The sequence below is a fragment of the Schistocerca piceifrons genome, chromosome 3 (assembly GCF_021461385.2).
Source record: "Schistocerca piceifrons isolate TAMUIC-IGC-003096 chromosome 3, iqSchPice1.1, whole genome shotgun sequence".
Classification (NCBI taxonomy): domain Eukaryota; kingdom Metazoa; phylum Arthropoda; class Insecta; order Orthoptera; family Acrididae; genus Schistocerca; species Schistocerca piceifrons.
The window spans coordinates 952,719,634-952,739,704 of record NC_060140.1 but is presented as its reverse complement, the minus strand read 5'-3'; the positions used below and the strand labels follow the sequence as shown (position 1 = coordinate 952,739,704).

Sequence of the window (20,071 nt, the reverse complement as noted above, 5' to 3'; positions counted from 1 at the left end):
AGTGGAATTAAATCAGCCGACGCTGAGGGGAATGGATTACGAAATGTGAGGCACTGAAAGCAGTGGAGCTTCGCTATTTGCGCAGCAAAATAACTGGCGATGGGGGAAGTAGGAAGGATATAAAATGCAGATTGGCAATAGCAACAGGAATTTGTTGACGTTAAATGTAGAGTTAAGTGTTAGGAACTCTCTTGCGAAAGTATTTGGCTGGAGTGTAGTCTTTTACGGAAATGAAACTTCGACGACTAGAAGTTCTCATAAGAAGAGAATAAAAGCTTGTAAAATGTAGTCCGATAGGAGAATACTGAAAATCACATGGGTAGATCGCGTAAGTATAATAGGTAAATTCTGAAATGAATTACGGAAAAGAGAAATTTATGGAATAACTAGACTAAAAGAAAGGAGTGGTTGATAGGACACATCCTCAGGCATGAATGAATTGTTGAAGTGATAATGTAGGTTATTGTAGACGGTAAAAATTGTAGGAGGAGACCAAAAAACCGAATACAATAAGCAGATTCAGAAGAGTGTAGGTTGCAGCAGTTAACGCAGAGATGAAAAGGCTCGTACGAGATGGATTAGCATGGAGAGCTGTGTTTGGACAGAAGAAGAAGAAGAAGAAGAAGAAGAAGAAGAAGAAAACATAGTTACGTACAAAAAAGTAGGTAACATAGATGAGTGTTTGCCTCTGATCTGGTGTGAGGATGGCACTTTACAAGTATTAACTCGTCCACACCGCACAGAACGTTGTATGCAGAGTTCATATTTCCTTGACGCTGTAATCCATCAGTAGGCCTAATAGGGACGCGAAATCATCATGGGTGTTGTCATTGACACCTCCATAGCATCTAAGTCTTAACCTCTTTCTGTATGGAGAGTATGACCATTCATAACTCTTTAATTTGAAGCACCTGTTGGTAAGGCTAGGCTGGGAATTATTATACCAAAAATTCTCACTAATCCTGCTCGACATCTTTGTACAAATCGCAAAATATTTTCAAGAAATTGATATTCATATGTAAATTTCAAGACGGGAAGACATCGAAGCAAAGCAAGCTAATTCCGTGGGGGGATGAGAAAAATATAGAAACATCAAAAAGGACAAGGTATGTGGCCGGGGTGGGGGGTGGGGGAGGAGGAGACCATTGACATTTAGAACAGCTTCCAGTCGTCTCTGAATGGATTAGGTATTAAAGTGCATGGAGAAGAAATAAAAACGTTGAGGTTCGCCGATGACATAGCAATTCTGTCAGAGACAGCAAAGGACTTGGAAGAGCAGTTGAATGGAATGGATGGTGTCTTGAAAGGAGGATATAAGATGAACATCAACAAAAGCAAAACGAGGGTAATGGAATGTAATCGAATTAATTAGGGAATTAGATTAGGAAATGAGACACTTAAAGTAGTAAAGGAGTTTTGCTATTTGGGGAGCAAAATAACTGATGATGGTCAAAGTAGAGAGTATATAAAATGTAGACTGGCAATGGCAAGAAAAGCGTTTCTGAAGAAGAGAAATTTGTTAACATCGAGTATAGATTTAAGTGTCAGGAAGACGTTTCTGAAAGTATTCGTATGACGTGTAGCCATGTATGGAAATGAAACGTGGACAATAAATAGTTTAGACAAGAAGAGAATAGAGGCTTTCGAAATGTGGTGCTACAGAAGAATGCTGAAGATTAGATGGGTAGATCACGTAAGTAATGAGGACGTATTGAATAGGATTGGGGAGAAGAGAAGTTTGTGGCACAACTTGACCAGAAGAAGGGATCGGTTGGTAGGACATGTTCTGAGGCATCAAGGGATCACCAATTTAGCATTGGAGGGCAGCATGGATGGTAAAAATCGTAGAGGGAGACGAAGAGATGAATACGCTAAGCAGATTCAGAAGGATGTAGGCTGCAGTAAGTACTGGGAGATGAAGAAGCTTGCACAGGATAGAATAGCATGGAGAGCTGCATCAAACCAGTCTCAGGACTGAAGACAACAACAACAGAGGTTTATCACTATCATAATTTTTTGTTCGGTAAAAAAAAGTTTGCAGTGAGCCTTATGTGAAGAATCTCTAATTATCCTAATGGCTTTCTTCTGCATGTCAGATCTAGTGACTATTAGTAGTTTGTTTTAGATTAGATTAGATTTACTTTCATTCCAATTGATCCGTAGTGAGGAGGTCCTCCTGGATGTGGAACATGTCAGAAAAACAACAATACATGACAAATATTTACAACTAAAACAAATAAGCTAATGTACCATTCCACAGGTCCCAAGTGGAATGATCGTCATTTTTAATGAACACTAAGAGTCATTTTACAAATACTAATGCACTGAATTTAAAATAAAAAACGTTTTTTATTTATTTATAAGGTAATAAACATGTAATACAACTACTGTAATAGTTATTTACAATGAACACATTACTGCACTGAAATGGTGCAGAAGTTAGATTATACTTACACACACACACACACACACACACACACACACACACACACACAAATTTTCAGTGAACACATTACTGCACTGAAATTGTGCAGAAGTTATGTTGTACTTATATACAAATCAGTTGGTTTTACTAAGAAATTCATCAATGGAGTAGAAGGAGTTGGCCACCAATAAATCCTTTAGGCTTCTCTTAAACTGAATTTCATTGGTTGTTAAGCTTTTTATGGCTGCTGGCAAGTTATTGAAAATGTGTGTTCCTGAGTAATGCACACCTTTTTGTACAAGACTAAGTGACTTTAAATTCTTGTGAAGATTATTCTTATTTCTAGTATTGATTCCATGAATTGAGCTGTTGGTTTGAAAAAGTGATATATTTTTAATGACAAATTTCATTAAGGAATAAATATACTGGGAAGCTGTAGTTAGTATCCCTAGTTCCCTAAACAGGCTTCTGCAGGATGTTCTTGAGTTCACACCACATATAATTCTTACTGCACGTTTTTGTGCAAGCAGAAGTGCCTACGACACAATTCACTTATTGCAACACTTAAAGTTATAGTTCCAAAAGGTGCATTCTGTATTTTATACAGTTTACTATTTACATAACAATTTCTACTTTAGTCTTAATTGGTCTGCATGCATATCAGTAATCCTACTAAACCCCAGAATTTCAACATCCATCAGGCAACATACAGTCAGTTACTACCATTGGTACTGGTATTCATAAAGTAGTTCTAATTTCAGCTAACAATAACTTTTTCATGTGTGTGAGTGGATTTGCAGCACACATTCAAAGTTCCAGAAGGAGTAACACTTATATGACCCCTTAATGACATTTGTTTATTTATTTACACTGTTGTTGTTATGGTCTTCAGTCCTCAGACTGGTTTGATGCAGCTCTCCATGCTACTCTATCCTGTGCAAGCTTCTTCATCTCCAAGTACTTACTGCAACCTACATCCTTCTAAATCTGCTTAGTGTATTCATCTCTTCGTCTCCCTCTACGATTTTTACCCTCCACACTGCCCTCCAATGCTAAATTTGTGATCCCCTGATGCATCAGAACATGTCCTACCAACTGATCCCTTCTTCTAGTCAAATTGTGCCACAAACTCCTCTTCTCCCCAATTCTATTCAATACCTCCTCATTAGTTATGTGATCTACCCATCTAATCTTCAGCATTTTTCTGTAGCACCACATTTCAAAAGCTTCTATTCTCTTCTAGTCCAAACCATTTATTGTCCATGTTTCACTTCCATACATGGCTACACTCCATACAAATACTTTCAGAAATGACTTCCTGACACTTAAATCTATACTCGATGTAAATGTCTCTTCTTCCTTGCCATTGCCAGTCTACATTTTATATCCTCTCTACTTCGACCATCATCAGTTATTTTGCTCCCCAAATAGCAAAACTCCTTTACTACTTTAAGTGTCTCATTTCCTAATCTAATTCCCTCAGCATCACCCGACTTAATTTGACTACATTCCATTATCCTCGTTTTGCTTTTGCTGATGTTCATCTTATATCTTCCTTTCAAGACACTGTCCATTCCGTTCAACTGCTCTTCCAAGTCCTTTGCTGTCTCTGACAGAATTACAATGTCATCGGCGAACCTCAAAGTTTTTATTTCTTCTCCATGGATTTTAATACCTCCTCTGAACTTTTCTTTTGTTTCCTTTACTGCTTGCTCATTATACAGATTGAATAACATCGGGGAGAGGCTACAACCCTGTCTCACTCCCTTCCCAACCACTGTTTGCCTTTCATGCCCCTTGACTCTTATAACTGCCATCTGGTTTCTGTACAAACTGTAAATAGCCCTTCGCTCTCTGTATTTTACCCCTGCCACCTTCAGAATTTGAAAGAGAGTATTCCAGTCAACATTGTCAAAAGCTTTCTCTAAGTCTACAAATGCAAGAAACATAGGTTTGCCTTTCCTTAATCTTTCTTCTAAGATAAGTCGTAAGGTCAGTATTGCCTCACGTGTTCCAACATTTCTACGGAATCCAAACTGATGTTCCCCGAGGTCAGCTTCTACCAGTTTTTCCATTCGTCTGTAAAGAATTTGTGTTAGTATTTTGCAGCTGTGACTTATTAAACTGATAGTTTGGTAATTTTCACATCTGTCAACACCTGCTTTCTTTGGGATCAGAATTATTATATTCTTCTTGAAGTCTGAGGGTATTTTGGCTGTCTCGTACATCTTGCTCACCAGATGGTAGAGTTTTGTCAGGACTGGCTCTCCCAAGGCCGTCAGTAGTTCCAATGGAATGTTGTCTACTCCCGAGGCCTTGTTTCGGCTCAGGTCTTTCAGTGCTCTGTCAAACTCTTCACGCAGTATCGTATCTCCCATTTCATCTTCATCTACATCCTCTTCCATTTCTATAATATTGTCCTCAAGTACATCACCCTTGTATAGACCCTCTATATACTCCTTCCACCTTTCTGCTTTCCCTTCTTTGCTTAAAACTGGGTTTCCATCTGAGCTCTTGATATTCATACAAGTGGTTCTCTTTTCTCCAAAGGTCTCTTTAATTTTCCTGTAGGTAGTATCTATCTTTCCCCTAGTGATATATGCCTCTACATCCTTACATTTGTCCTCTAGCCATCCCTGCTTAGCCATTTTGCACTTCCTGTCGATCTCATTTTTGAGACATTTGTATTCCTTTTTGCCTGTTTCATTTACTGCATTTTTATATTTTCTCCTTTCATCAATTAAATTCAATATTTCTTCTGTTACCCAAGGATTTCTACTAGCCCTCGTCTTTTTACCTACTTGATCCTCTGCTGCCTTTACTACTTCATCCCTCAGAGCTACCCATTCTTCTTCTACTGTATTTCTTTCCCCCATTCTTGTCAATTGTTCCCTTATGCTCTCCCTGAAACTCTGTACAACCTCTGGTTTAGTCTGTTTATCCAGGTCTCATATCCTTAAATTTCCACCTTTCTGCAGTTTCTTCAGTTTTAATCTACAGGTCATAACCAATAGATTGTGGTCAGAGTCCACATCTGCCCCTGGAAATGTCTTACAATTTAAAACCTGGTTCCTAAATCTCTGTCTTACCATTATATAATCTATCTGAAACCTGTCAGTATCTCCAGGCTTCTTCCATGTATACAACCTTCTTTTATGATTCTGGAACCAAGTATTAGCTATGATTAGGTTGTGCTCTGTGCAAAATTCTACCAGGCGGCTTCCTCTTTCATTTCTTACCCCCAATCCATATTCACATACTACGTTTCCTTCTCTCCCTTTTCCTACTGACGAATTCCAGTCACCCATGACTATTAATTTCAATACACCCAATAAATGAGATCTAGTTCTCTATAGATAAGGTCTAATACCATGGATATGGTTGAGAAAGCAAAAGATTAGTACAACAGTTGTATACACGTAATGATTTTTGGTTGTGGTCATCAAGATACAATAGTATCCAATAAACAATGTTGTGTACATTAATGTTATGTGCCTATCTGATATGTTTGTTTACCTATGTGCCGACGGACTCCGCATTTGGTGCACCTGTGTTGTTCCCTGTAGTGAAGGTGGTGTCCGCAGTGAACGGCAAGCAATGCTACGATACATAACATGTGGTTCCTGCACGTCAGTTCCTTCGTGATATTGAAGTGTGCACATCGCTAGTATGGCTCCAGAAGTGGAGATATCAATAGAAAAATGTGCTGAAATTGTAGCACTTAGCCAAGCAGGTTTATCTATTTGCCAAATTGTGAAACAGTGTAGTGTATCTATAGAGGGAGTGCAATACACCCTTCACTGCCAGAAGACAACAGGAAGCAATAAGGACACACCACCACCAGGACAACCTCATCAAACAACTAAAAGTGATGATAAATATACCAGAATTACCAGTAAGAGAAATAGAGTCAAAACAGCACCCCAAATTAATGCAGAATTGGTAGAAATGAACACGGCAACAATATCTGTTGCAACATAAAAAGGAGACTGACTGAAGCCAGCTAGGAAGGATGTGTCACAGAAAGAAAACCACTTCTAAGGCCCATAAATAAACAGAAGGGACTTGAATGGGCTAGAAAACATCGTAATTGGACTTTGGAAGAGTGGAAGAAGGTGTCATTCAGAAATGAATTGAAGTTCGAGATTTTTGGAACCAGAAAGATAATCTTTGTTCGCCGATTTTTAGGGGAAAGGATAGTTCAGCAGTGTGTTTTACCCACAGTTAAACACAGTGGAGGTTCTATTATGGTTTGGAGATGTTTTGCCGGAGATAGAGTTGGAAACGTTGTGAAAGTAGAAGCATATATGGCTCAGAAGCAGTACCACCGTATACTTCAGTATCAAGCAATATGAAGTGGATTGCACTTAATAGGGAAAGGGTTCACCTTACAACAGGATATTGACCAAAAAAATATCACTTAAAAGTTAGTACTGCCATTAGACTGTTTTTTATTTGCAGTGTTACAATACACAATCATGATTTTGGCTTTAAAGTGCCATTATCAAGTGTTTTAATGTTATACAGTGCCTAAGATGGCATACTGTCATATTTAAAATACACTATTAGACACATTGTCTGTTTTGTTTTATCACTGAGTATACCATCTTGACTGATTCGGTAAAGATGGTACACTCAGTGATAAAACAAAGCAGTAGGCTTTTACCAGAAATATTGCCCCTTAGACAATGTGTCTAATAGTGTATTTTAAACATGACAGTATGCCATCTTAGGCACTGTATAACATTAAAACACTTGATAATGGCACTTTAAAGCCGAAATCATGATCGTGTATTGTAACAATGCAAATAAAAAACAGTCTAATGACAGTACTGACTTTAAAGAAATATATATTGACTGTGGCCCCATATTATGAAAAAATTATAAAAAAATATCAGTTGGCATACGGTACGAACTACAATGCATCAAAAGAAAAACAGCAAGTACTGAACGGTATGGTACGGCTGTCCCAAATCCCCAATTGTAATCTCATTGAAATGGTCTGGGATAAAGTGGACAGACATATCAGGGAAGTTATTATATCCTGCAAGAACATCTCTGGAATATTGTTAAGGATGTGTGGAATCATATAGATTCACAATACCTACAAAAACTGATAGGCCGCATGCCTCGAGTTTGTGAGGTGTCATTAAATCCAAAGGAGCATATGTTGATGAAAGTAAAAATATAATGATTGTGATTGTATTATATATGTGGAAGTTAATATAATCATATTTTGTGAGAAATAACATTTGATTTGTGTTGTAAATCTGAAATACCAGGGTGTATTGAAATTAATGAGCAGTAGTGTAACTTCAACTACTACTGTTATTATTAGCCAAGCACATATTTTGTAAGAAGGAGGTATAATTACAATGTGTCTTTCATCCCCCAGAGAAACTCTGGAATTTGGTAGGTACTGTCAAAGATGATTTTGGCCTCACGAAACAAGGTGTCTATGAGATACCTTGTGAGTGCTGAGTGGCATAAACTTGCCAGACATGAACAGCACAAGATCTGTCTGTTGAACACCATCATACCACATCTTGGTCAACCTGAAAAATCTGCAATAGCAGAATACTGCCTTAGTAGATGATGGCACATGATGTATGGAAGGACAAAGATAATATCTTTCTGAAACTGTGTGATCAAGGAGACAATACATTCTTGCATGGCAGATACCTAATAAGAGGATCTAATCAACTACAGGTTGGGACTGTGTGCTTGCCACTATTATGTACAGAGAACAACAAGAATTTGTCCCAACAGTTACCATGTTATAGTGGTCTGGCTCATGGCCACAGCAACATCAGGGGCTGCACAGGTTTCCGCTGTGTGGCGAAACTAAGAATATTAATACATACACACTAACGATCTATTAATATGAGCAACTCTACAAGAAAAGAAGAAGTGGTTAATTAAATATCTTGCACATTTTCCTGCTGCTTCTGAAATGTTTTCTTACATAAGATCAGACAAACTCATGTTACACAATATTAGGAGAAAAAGAAAGTAAAATAATGATGAAAAACCATTCAATTACATGTACAATCGAACATAATATCTTAGAATGTAATTCCATAGTGCATTGTGGAAAGAAAATAAGCAAAGTATTGTAACTTACTGATTTGTTTCTCTCCAAGACCTGCAATAACATGAGGTGTAAATTTGTCCAAACTTCATTGTTTAAGATAGTTTAAATGTTCTATTTTCTCATCCATGCAAAAAAATTATGTTACTATTAATTCTTCTCCATGCTTACAGTTTATCATTTAGTCACCTGAATCAATGATTACTGACCATTCATTTTTTAAAAGTCTTTTGTTGGATTTTGCCAAAAACACTGAAGATTTCTACAGATCACACATTTATTTAAATATCATGATTATTGTAAAGTCACATGTACCACGACAAGTATCACATAAGAAGAAGTATGAATATACTGTTCAATAATGTTCAGTTGCAGTTTATAGCTGAGAGAGTCTTGTCAAGACAAAATTCTCAACAACATCAGTATTAATTTGTGTAAACGTAGAACAGAGTATAATATGTATGCTTTCTAAAAACTAAGCTCACTTATATGAAAGTAAATAGTACACTAAACACTGTTGGTGTTTTCAGTATGGTTTTGTAACAGTTGAATCTGCTCTTAACCAGACAGAGAGATATAGAGAGAGAAATGACTAAGAGGATGAACATAATTCATGTCAGAAAAGTAAGAGGAGAAGAACTTATAATTCTTGTATGTTACATACTTTATGGACAATCTGTGCCTAAAAAATTTGGTTTTTATCTCTAGAGTTCAGGGGATCTGGTATCAAATAAAAGGTATTCAAATAACCTCAGCAGGAGACAAAGTACCTATGTGATATTTCCGGCTTTGGAGCCGTAAGATTCCTCCCCAAGATTCACTCCACAGTTTGGTTGCGATTTAAATAGATGAGGTGTGACATAAGACGTAAGGTAAGGGGTAGTACAGAGAGTACCCGTTATGTGGTAAACTACACTGATTTGGTAGGAAAATAGTCTGATTAGTTGCCAACACAGGAGCCAGGGCAACAAGTATATTAGATTCATTTATTAATGTTCAATAATCTGAACTGCATGATTTTATTGTCTGTCATGATGAAGATATAGTCAATGGAAAGCTTCAATCTACTTATTTCAGTTCTCATTTTTGTAACAATTTCAACTAACATTAGGATAATATATTCAGACAAAGCACTTCATGCACCTTCAGCTCTCATGAAAAGTGCACTGCAAAGCGAAGTGATTCGGGCTGTCTGTTCAATGTAGAGAGGGGAGTTGAATGGTATGTTTCGCATTACTGGCTGGACAAGTAAGAACTTGGATGCGTGCCACACAGTGGTATTCAAATAATGTGACTCTGTGTGAAAATGAGAGAAGAACAGAATAACAGCATATATAATTTTTGTGAACATGTTTTCTTTAAGACTTGTAATATGCTTGTGACTGATTCTAATTTGAACTGTGATGTGTATGACTTATTAATTAATCGAGCTTATGCAAAACACCTCAGTAGCAGTTTATAGCTTTATTCTTTTGCGCACTGTCAATAACTTTAAGAATAATGAACTCATGACCTGAGCTCTACATCTGCAATGGGACAACAACATCTGTACAGGTTAGTGAATGTAAAGAACCTCCGTGTTCTACCATGAAGTGGCAGAAGACGACTACGTGCCGCATTTCCAGCACAAATGGAGACAGTTACATGTCATTTGTGGTAGCACGGAAGAGTGTAAGTGAAGGAAGAATTAGTGTGGGGAATGAGTGTTGATTTGGAAACAGACTATTACTGTCATGTTTAATATTTAGCTCACTTAACTTTGACTCCCTACCCCCATGAACCACGGACCTTGCCATTGGTGGGGAGGCTTGCGTGTCTCAGCGATACAGATAGCCGTACCGTAGGTGCAACCACAACGGAGGGGTATTTGTTGAGAGTCCAGACAAACGTGTGGTTCCTGAAGAGGAGCAGCAGCCTTTTCAGTAGTTGCAGGGGCAACAGTCTGGATGATTGACTGATCTGGCCTTGTAACACTAACCAAAACGGCCTTGCTGTGCTGGTACTGCGAACGGCTGAAAGCAAGGGGAAATTACGGCCGTAATTTGCACGAGGGCCTGCAGCTTTACTGTATGTTTAAATGATGATGGCGTCCACTTGGGTAAAATATTCCGGAGGTAAAATAGTCCTGCATTCGGATTGCCAGGCAGGGACTACTCGAGAGGATGTCGTTATCAGGAGAAAGAAACCTGGCGTTCTACGGATCGGAGCGTGGAATGTCAGATCCCTTAATCGGGCAGGTAGGTTAGAAAATTTAAAAAGGGAAATGGATAGGTTAAAGTAAGATATAGTGGGAATTAGTGAAGTTCGGTGGCAGGAGGAACAAGACTTCTGGTCAGGTGACTACAGGGTTATAAACACAAATTCAAATAGGGGTAATGCAGGAGTAGGTTTAATAATGAATAGGAATATAGGAATGCGGGTAAGCTACTACAAACAGCATAGTGAACGCATTATTGTGGCCAAGATAGGTACGAAGCCCACGCCTACCACAGTATTTCAAGTTTATATGCCAACTAGCTCTGCAGATGACGAAGAAATTGAAGAAATGTATGATGAAATAAAAGAAATTATTCAGACAGTGAAGGGAGATGATAATTTAATAGTCATGGGTGACTGGAAATCGTCAGTAGGAAAAGGGAGAGAAGGAAACGTAGTAGGTGAATATGGATTGGGGGTAAGAAACAAAAGAGGAAGCCGCCTGGTAGAATTTTGCACAGAGCACAACCTAATCATAGATATTACGGAAATGGAAGAGGATGTAGATGAAGATGAAATGGGAGATGTGATACTGCGTGAAGAGTTTGACAGAGCACTGAAAGACCTGAGTCGAAACAAGGCCCGGGAGTGGACAACATTCCTTTAGGATTACTGACAGCCTTGGGAGAGCCAGTCCTGACAAAACTCTACCATCTGGTGAGCAAGATGTATGAGACAGGAGAAATACCCTCAGACTTCAAGAAGAATATAATAATTCTGATCCCAAAGAAAGCACGTGTTGACAGATGTGAAAATTGACGAACTATCAGTTTAATAAGTCACAGCTGCAAAATAGTAACACGAATTCTTTATAGACGAATGGAAAAACTAGTAGAAGCCAAGCTCAGGAAAGATCAATTTGGATTCCGTAGAAATATTGGAACACGTGAGGCAATACTGACCCTACAACTTATCTTAGAAGCTAGATTAAGGTAAGGCAAACCTACGTTCCTAGCATTTGTAGACTTAGAGAAAGCTTTTGACAATGTTGACTGGAATACTCTCTTTCAAATTCTGAAGGTGGCAGGGGTAAAATACAGGGAGCGAAAACCTATTTACAATTTGTACAGAAACCAGATGGCAGTTATAAGAGTCGAGGGACATGAAAGGGAAGCAGTGGTTGGGAAGGGAGTGAGACAGGGATGTAGCCTCTCCCCGATGTTGTTCAATCTGCATATTGAGCAAGCAGTAAAGGAAACAAAAGAAAAATTTGGAGTAAATTTGGAGTAGGTATTAAAATCCATGGAGAAGAAATAAAAACTTTGAGGTTTGCCGATGACATTGTAATTCTGTCAGAGACAGCAAAGGACTTGGAAGAGAAGTTGAACGGAATGGATAGTGTCTTGAAAGGAGGATATAAGATGAACATCAACAAAAGCAAAACGAGGATAATGGAATGTAGTCGAATTAAGTCGGGTGATGCTGAGGGAATTAGATTAGGAAATGAGACACTTAAAGTAGTAAAGGAGTTTTGCTATTTGGGGAGCAAAATAACTGATGATGGTCGAAGTAGAGAGGATATAAAATGTAGACTGTCAATGGCAAGGAAAGCGTTTCTGAAGAAGAGAAATTTGTTAACATCGAGTATTGATTTAAGTGTCAGGAAGTCATTTCTGAAAGTATTTGTATGGAGTGTAGCCATGTATGGAAGTGAAACATGGACGATAAATAGTTTGGACAAGAAGAGAATAGAAGCTTTCGAAATGTGGTGCTACAGAAGAATGCTGAAGATAAGATGGGTAAATCACATAACTAATGAGGAAGTATTGAATAGAATTGGGGAGAAGAGGAGCTTGTGACACAACTTGACTAGAAGAAGGGATCGGTTGGTAGGACATGTTCTGAGACATCGAGGGATCACCAATTTAGTATTGGAGGGCAGCGTGGAGGGTAAAAAATCGTAGAGGGAGACCAAGAGATGAATACACTAAGCAGATTCAGAAGGATGTAGGTTGCAGTAGGTACTGGGAGATGAAGAAGCTTGCACAGGATAGAGTAGCATGGAGAGCTGCATCAAACCAGTCTCATGACTGAAGACCACAACAACAACAAACTTTGACTCCCCTTGCTTTTTTCCCCCCCTTTCATACCGCTGTAATGTACCTAATGTTACATTCAAAGAGTGCATGTATCAGTAAGTTATTGTCTGTTGCCTGTATTAACAATTCATATGATTTCCATTCAATCTGAATGAAAGCTTAATAGTATTCACGCTAATATGAGAAGCAGATCAAGACTTAGAGTTCACATTGTAAGGTTGTTCTTGGAACTGTCTGCTCCAAAATTCCAAAGGTCACTATGTCTGATTATAAAATGATATGATTATGGTGTATCTTCAGATTCACAAGAAAGTCATTTAATAATAACATCTAATTAAATTTACTGCCACAGCTTTCAACAAGGTGTTTCCTTTGTTGCACTCCTCATAGAACCAAGTCAGTGTCAGCCATGAAGCTGTTTGGAGTTCTGAGAATACATCTAATTCCAGATGATCAAAATTGTATAATTAGTGGCAGAACATGGCTACATTAATTTGACTGAGGGTGTCTTTGCAATCATATTTCTGACTGTTCTCTGGTGATGCATGCAAAATAAAAGTGCTGAGACTGGGCAGTGAGGGCAAAGGAATCGTGTACCTTCTTTGCTGCAAGTGTTCACAGTCACACATGAAGGACGTGAGATGGTAACCAGAGAATAATATGCTGGAGTAGGCCTATGTCCTTTGAGCTTTTCATATGAATCCAGGAGATGCAACCAAAGAAGAGCGTACATGTTACTTAGCAGTAAATCCAGTATACAGATTATGTTTTTAAAAGTTACTTCTCTTTTGCTAGTGTACACACACACATGTATATTCTCTCTCTCTCTCTCTCTCTCTTTGTGTGTGTGTGTGTGTGTGTGTGTGTGTGTGTGTGTGTGTTGTGTGTGTATGAGAGAGAGAGAGAGAGAGAGAGAGAGAGAGAGAGAGAGAGAGAGAAGAGAGAGAGAGAGTTTTCTGGTATGAGACTGAGAATTTGAAACTAGGTTCAACAGAACTGTGCGTACCAATGTCATGCTTACACAATAGATAAGAGATGCCGCTCTGAGCAACTGCGGTGAATGTAGCACCATGTGAAAGTACAGCATAAAAATAAAATCATTATAAAAATTCAAATAAATAAGTTTTTGTAATCATCAGCAGATAAATGGTAAATTTGAAGTCTTTACCCCACTTTCACATATAACTACTGACTCTGTTGTTTACTGACAAGAGCTCCCTATCTTAAACTGCCTCTCTGAACATCAAGTGACCACTGGTATAGATATGTTAGACATTTCGGGATTTAAGCTAGCTTCCTACTTCTGCAGAGTAGATATGGATGGAGGAGGAGTTGCCACATTTATTAGAAACTGCCATAAATTCAAGAACATTGACATTAATAAATTCTGTTTAGAGCAGCATCTAGAAGCATGTGCAACAGAAGTAGAGTTCCATAACAGATCCTATATAATAGTAACTATTTACCGAGCACCTGCAAGAAATTATAATCTATTCATAAATCATCTAGAAGCTCTTTTGGGTTATTTAACAGGAAGAAACAAAGAAATTTTAATTGCTGGTGACTTTAATACAGATTTTCTAATTTAATCTTCCAGTAAACATTTACTGCAGTTAGTAATGTTGTCTTTCAATCTAACTCACACTGTAAACTTTCCAACTAGGATCACTAAATCCTCAAGGACAGCCATTGATAACATTTTTATAGACAAATCAAAGGAACAAAATCATATCATAAAAACTGTAATAAATGGACTATCAGATCATGGCATGCAGCTCCTTGTTTTAGATGTAAATTCTAAGCAGATTATCAAGACTGCTAAATCTGAGTACAGGAGAGTATTCAATCAACCAAAAATTAAGTGTTTTAGAAAACTGCTCAAAGATATGAACTGGAAAGATGTTTATAGTGCTCATGACATGAATGAAAAATATAACACATTCATGAACAATGTCAGTACCATGTTTGAAAACTGTTTTCCTCTAAAAGTTACTCAAATTAAACAGAAGTCTATAATAAAACCATGGATCACACAAGGAATAAAGATTTCCTGTAAGACAAAAAGGAAAATGTATCTGTCGAGCAAGAACAGATCCAATGCTGATGATTTAGCTAAATACAAGGAATACTGTAAAATATTAAAAAAAGTAATTCAGACATCTAAACAAATGCACTACGAGAAGAAGATAGCAATGTCACGGAACAAAATAAAAACAATATGGGATATAGTGAAAGAGGAGACTGGTAGAACCAGAAAGGAACAGGAGCAAATAGCACTAAGGGTAGATGACACATTAGTAACCGATGGGCATAGTGTGGCAAATCTATTTAACAAGTACTTTATATCCATTACTGATAGAATGGGATTGTCAGGATCGGTAAATAATGCCTTTGAATATCTGAAACTAGCCTTTACAAATAGCTTCAGGTACATGAATATGTCACTCACTTCACCAAAAGAAATAACTTCCATAATAAAGTCTTTAAAAACAAAGCATTCTAGTGGTTACAATGAAATTTCAACAAAGTTAATTAAGGCATTTTCTTGTGAGTTTAGTACAATTCTAAGTTACTTTTGTAACCAGTCAATTATAACTCGGACATTTCCTGACTGGCTGAAATATGCAGATGTTAAGCCTCTATTCAAGAAAGGGGATAAAGAGATGCCATCAAACTACAGACCGATTTCACTTTTGCCAGCATTCTCAAAAATTTTAGAAAAAGTAATGTACAGGCAGCTTCTCAACCATCTGACCACAAATAACATATTATCAAGAACACAGTTTGGATTTCTGAAGGGTTCTGATATCGAAAGAGCTATTTACACCTACAGTGAAAATGTACTTAATTCATTAAATAACAAGTTACAAGCAGCAGGTATTTTCTGTGATTTGTCAAAGGCATTCAATTGTGTAAACCACAACATCCTTTTAAATAAATTAGAATTCTATGGTGTCACGGGCAGTGCTGCAAAATGGTTCAAGTCATACCTAGCTAACAAGAAACAAAGGGTGTCAGTGCAAGGGACTAGTGAATTAAGTCATCCGTCATCATCAGAATGGGAAGAAATTACATGTGGTGTCCCACAAGGATCCATCTTAGGGCCATTGCTTTTTCTTGTGTACATTAATGATCTCATCAGTTACACTGCCAGAAGCAGAGTTCGTTTTGTTTGCAGATTACACAAGTATTGCAATAAATAGTATGTCGAGTGTAGTTCTAGAAAGATCTGCTAATGATATTTTCATGGATATTAATAAATGGTTTAAAGCCAATCACTTGACATTAAACTTCGAAAAGACTCACTATATGTAATTCAGAACCTGTAAGAGGTTTCCACCCAGCATATGCATAAAGTACGAAGAAGAGCAGATAGAAGAGGCTGACAGTCTTAAATTCCTGGGATTACAACTTGATAATAAATTCAGTTGGGAGGAGCATACCACAGAACTGCAGAAACGCCTTAACAAATCTGTATTTGCAATTCGAGTGTTAGCAGACATAGGCGACATAAAAGTGAAAAAGCTTGCATACTTTGCCTACTTTCATTCCATAATGTCACATGGTATAATATTTTGGGGTAACTCTTCAAGTCAAACAAAAGTTTTTAGAGTCCAAAAGCGTGTAATACGTATTATTTGTGGAGTAAAGTCACGGACATCCTGTAGAAACCTCTTCAAAGAACTGGGTATACTAGCTACTGCCTCTCAGTATATTTACTCCTTAATGAAATTTGTCCTAAATAATATATCTCTTTTTTTTCAACAAACAGCTCAGTTCATACATACAATACCAGGAACAAAAATGATCTGCACAAGGACTTAAAAGCACTTACTTTAGTTCAAAAAGGGGTCCACTACTCAGGAACACTCATCTTCAATAATTTGCCAGCAAACATAAAAAATTTAGTTACAAATAAAGATCAGTTTAAAAGGAGCCTGAAAGACTTACTAGTGGCCAACTCCTTCTACTCCATTGACGAATTTTTTAATAGAAACAAATGATGTATTGTATATATTCATACTATCAGTATTGTTATTTCAGCTTTAAAGAAAAAAAAAAAAAAAGTGACATGTTCCACATCCACGAGGATCTCCTCAACACGGATCTATGGAACGAAAAACTAATCTAATCTAATCTACATCTGCACTTCTCCATTATCCTTTGAAGTTTGTATCATCCAAACAGAAAAACCTTATCAATTCAAGAACTAAAGATAGCCATTATCTGTTTTTATGACACATGAATAACAGTTGTTCTATAATGAATATCAACGTTTCAAAGTAAATGTTACAAAAGTAATAAGAGATGAACAGCAGATACCTAACGCAATTCAGAGAGCTACAGTTTTTCATGGAAGCTTGAATACACATTAATCATTTGTGCCAGTTAAACAGTAATTAATCATTAATGAAATTTTTACCTGCTTCACTTTGTTAATATATAATCTGATTTGGTCTACATCCCTGACGGTTCTCCTTCATGATGAATTTATAGAACATAATTCATGAATGAATGAAGGATGCAAGGAGAGTCAAGAATGAATGGTACTATCTTCAATTTGATCAGTATAGTTTGCTATGGGGGCATTAAGTTCATTTCTCCTGTCAAGCATTCCCTCTGTTGTGCTAGTCCTAAGTTACCAGAGATCTGAGAAAAAGATCTGGGAAAAAACTGAAAAACTGACACACACAAATGTGGGACAAGCACTAGCAAGTAGTAGGAGATCTGCATTTGAATCGCATGTTTTACTCAAATTTTCAATGGTCACATTGCGGTTATTGTAATGCATGGTCACCATTAACAAATTTCTTTTTACAATTTGAAAAACACAGTATTTGCAGTTCAGTTTTAAGTTGTGTGGATGTGAACATAAGCTCATGTGCTCTGTACATAGAGCTACTTCATCAAATTAATTAGTGATGCCAAATAAACTTTAGGCATTTAGAAATATACAAACTGTGTTCTGTTGCATTAATAATTAGAAAGAAATCATTCTCATGTAGTGTTGAAATCAAGATTATGTTTGACCATCTTTTGAAGTAACAAGACAAATAATTCCATTCATTAGTAAAAAGCATTTTCAGTTATAGCCAAGTGTTTCATATTTCATGCATTTCACAAAACCAAATATTGAGAATGTTCTGTGGAACACACTGGATACAAACATCACATAACATTAATGTCAATGTATTTACACTTTTTGTCTAAGGCACTGGTCTGCGGTCTGAGTTGTCATTATAGTTTTCCACTTTATGTCAATGTGCATGATTCGGTCTTCCACTCTAATCTCTTCACTGATCCACCAGTTTATTTTCCTGTCTCTGCTAGTAATTCTCAACATACATACATTATTAACCAGTCCTATGATTCATCTGAATATTTTGATTGGGTGGGGGGGGGTGAAAAGTCTGGTTAATTTCAATTATGCAGTGATTTTTTTAAAATTTTCCAGTACACAGGCACCTGATAGTGTTACATGAAATCAGCATAGTTACATAAACATTTAGTACAAAATAGTAGCTGAAACCATCAGCTGTGTAGTACAACTAGATAGGCAGCAGCTTTTTCCCAAACCAGAAACATATCACGTATATAGGGAAAGCTGCCTAATTTCTTACCTGTAAAACTTTTGACTCATTAAAGATATTTGTAATCTCATTTTACTTAGGTCAGTAGTGGCCATAGGCTCGTCAAAAAAAAAAAAAGACCAATTTAGTTTGGTAACCTACTTAGTCCTCAAGATGTAAGCATTAATTTTTGTTATGGAACTATGGAGTCTTTTTGTAACAGAATAGCAGTGCTTATGAGACAAATTCAGTGATGTAACTCTTTTGAAAGTCTGACGATTAACTGTGGATCAAAAATACATTGAATATGGGGATTTTTGTATTGTCACTATGGCAATCTTAATAATGCGATGCCTGGAAGTTTATGTCACTCTCCACGGAAATTCGCACACCCAGGTTATACACTATGTTTACATCACCCTTGATACATAATGGAATATTTTCTGGGTGGCATACTATTTCAAAACCTTCACAACATGCTAACTTTTAACAAACTGATTTCAAAATAGTTTTGTCAGTGAAATCACTGACTTTTATCTTTATGCTTCTCACTTCATCACAGTAGGTCTTAAGACATAATGTAAATTTTATAAACAGGGTGCCTGTAATTGAACTTTTACTACCTGAGAGGGGGCCCATTAAAAACATGTGATAGTAGGACAAGGAAATTTGTGGAAACAATTCTAAGGACATGCAGACGAGAAATAATGGATAAAACATTGGAAAGAAGCACATTTTAATTTACACATGAGTGGGTAAAATTTATTAACTGTGTACTATGCTTATGTTACAGATTACAAATACTGCTCAATGTGACAACATCCTGGAACCACACTAGAAATTCCATTTCTTAAGTGTTCACAGCACTTTTCAAACAAGTGGACCATGGAATATTTAGCTGTCATGACACAATTTGTGCACTGCTTAAAGATCACACAATATGTCCAGCATTCTCAGTCATGGCAGCAATAACTTCTTCCACAACTTGTGGCACTATTAGCTGTCAGTTTTCCCAGAAGCAATTTCCAAATCGTGAGGTAATTCAAACTTCTGAATTATGTTCCTCAATCCCAGTGCGGAAAGAGGACCTCGCTGTATTCTTTTAGTGTGTCAACACTCGTGGAGAGCATGAGTACTAGTGCTGTTGTTTTGATAAAACAGCTTTATGAGTAAAACTCCGCTCACCTAGTCCAGACCAAAGTTTACTGCCTGCAGCTGTAAAGCACACTGACACTTGTGTTTCAACCCTCCGTAGCCATACCAATACTGGCACCAAAGAGCATGTCATGACACTAACACTATTAACCATGCAAACTAAAGCTACTAGCAATGAAAATCCTGAGTACACAGTCTGAACATCATTCTCATGAAGTTGGGTACTCATACAGTAAATAATTTTCCACCTACACTGGCTCAAGTTTAATTATAACCACCCTGAATTATTGTGACAACTGCCTATTCCTTTATGAGTTAAGTTAATGTGTTTTGCTGAGCTGAAATGAGGTACAAAAACTATAAGAGGTGTAATGCTTATTACATGGTTTCCTAATTTTATGAAACATATTCAGAAGTGTTACTATTCTTCCTTTAAACTTAAAAAAATAGAGAGTTATTTCTGGAGAGTATGTTGTTCACAGACATTCATTTAATCTCAATAAATCTTACCCAACACAAAGAGAAAAGTGAGAGA

The 20,071-nt window shown here is 37.1% G+C and overlaps 1 protein-coding gene across 1 annotated transcript in view; it reads right to left on the bottom strand.

Moving 5' to 3' along the window:
* The window catches only part of LOC124788221 (intraflagellar transport protein 172 homolog), a 339,228-nt gene that overhangs the window by 27,808 nt on the left and 291,349 nt on the right, over nt 1-20,071 (bottom strand). The gene's annotated exons all lie outside the window — the stretch shown is intronic.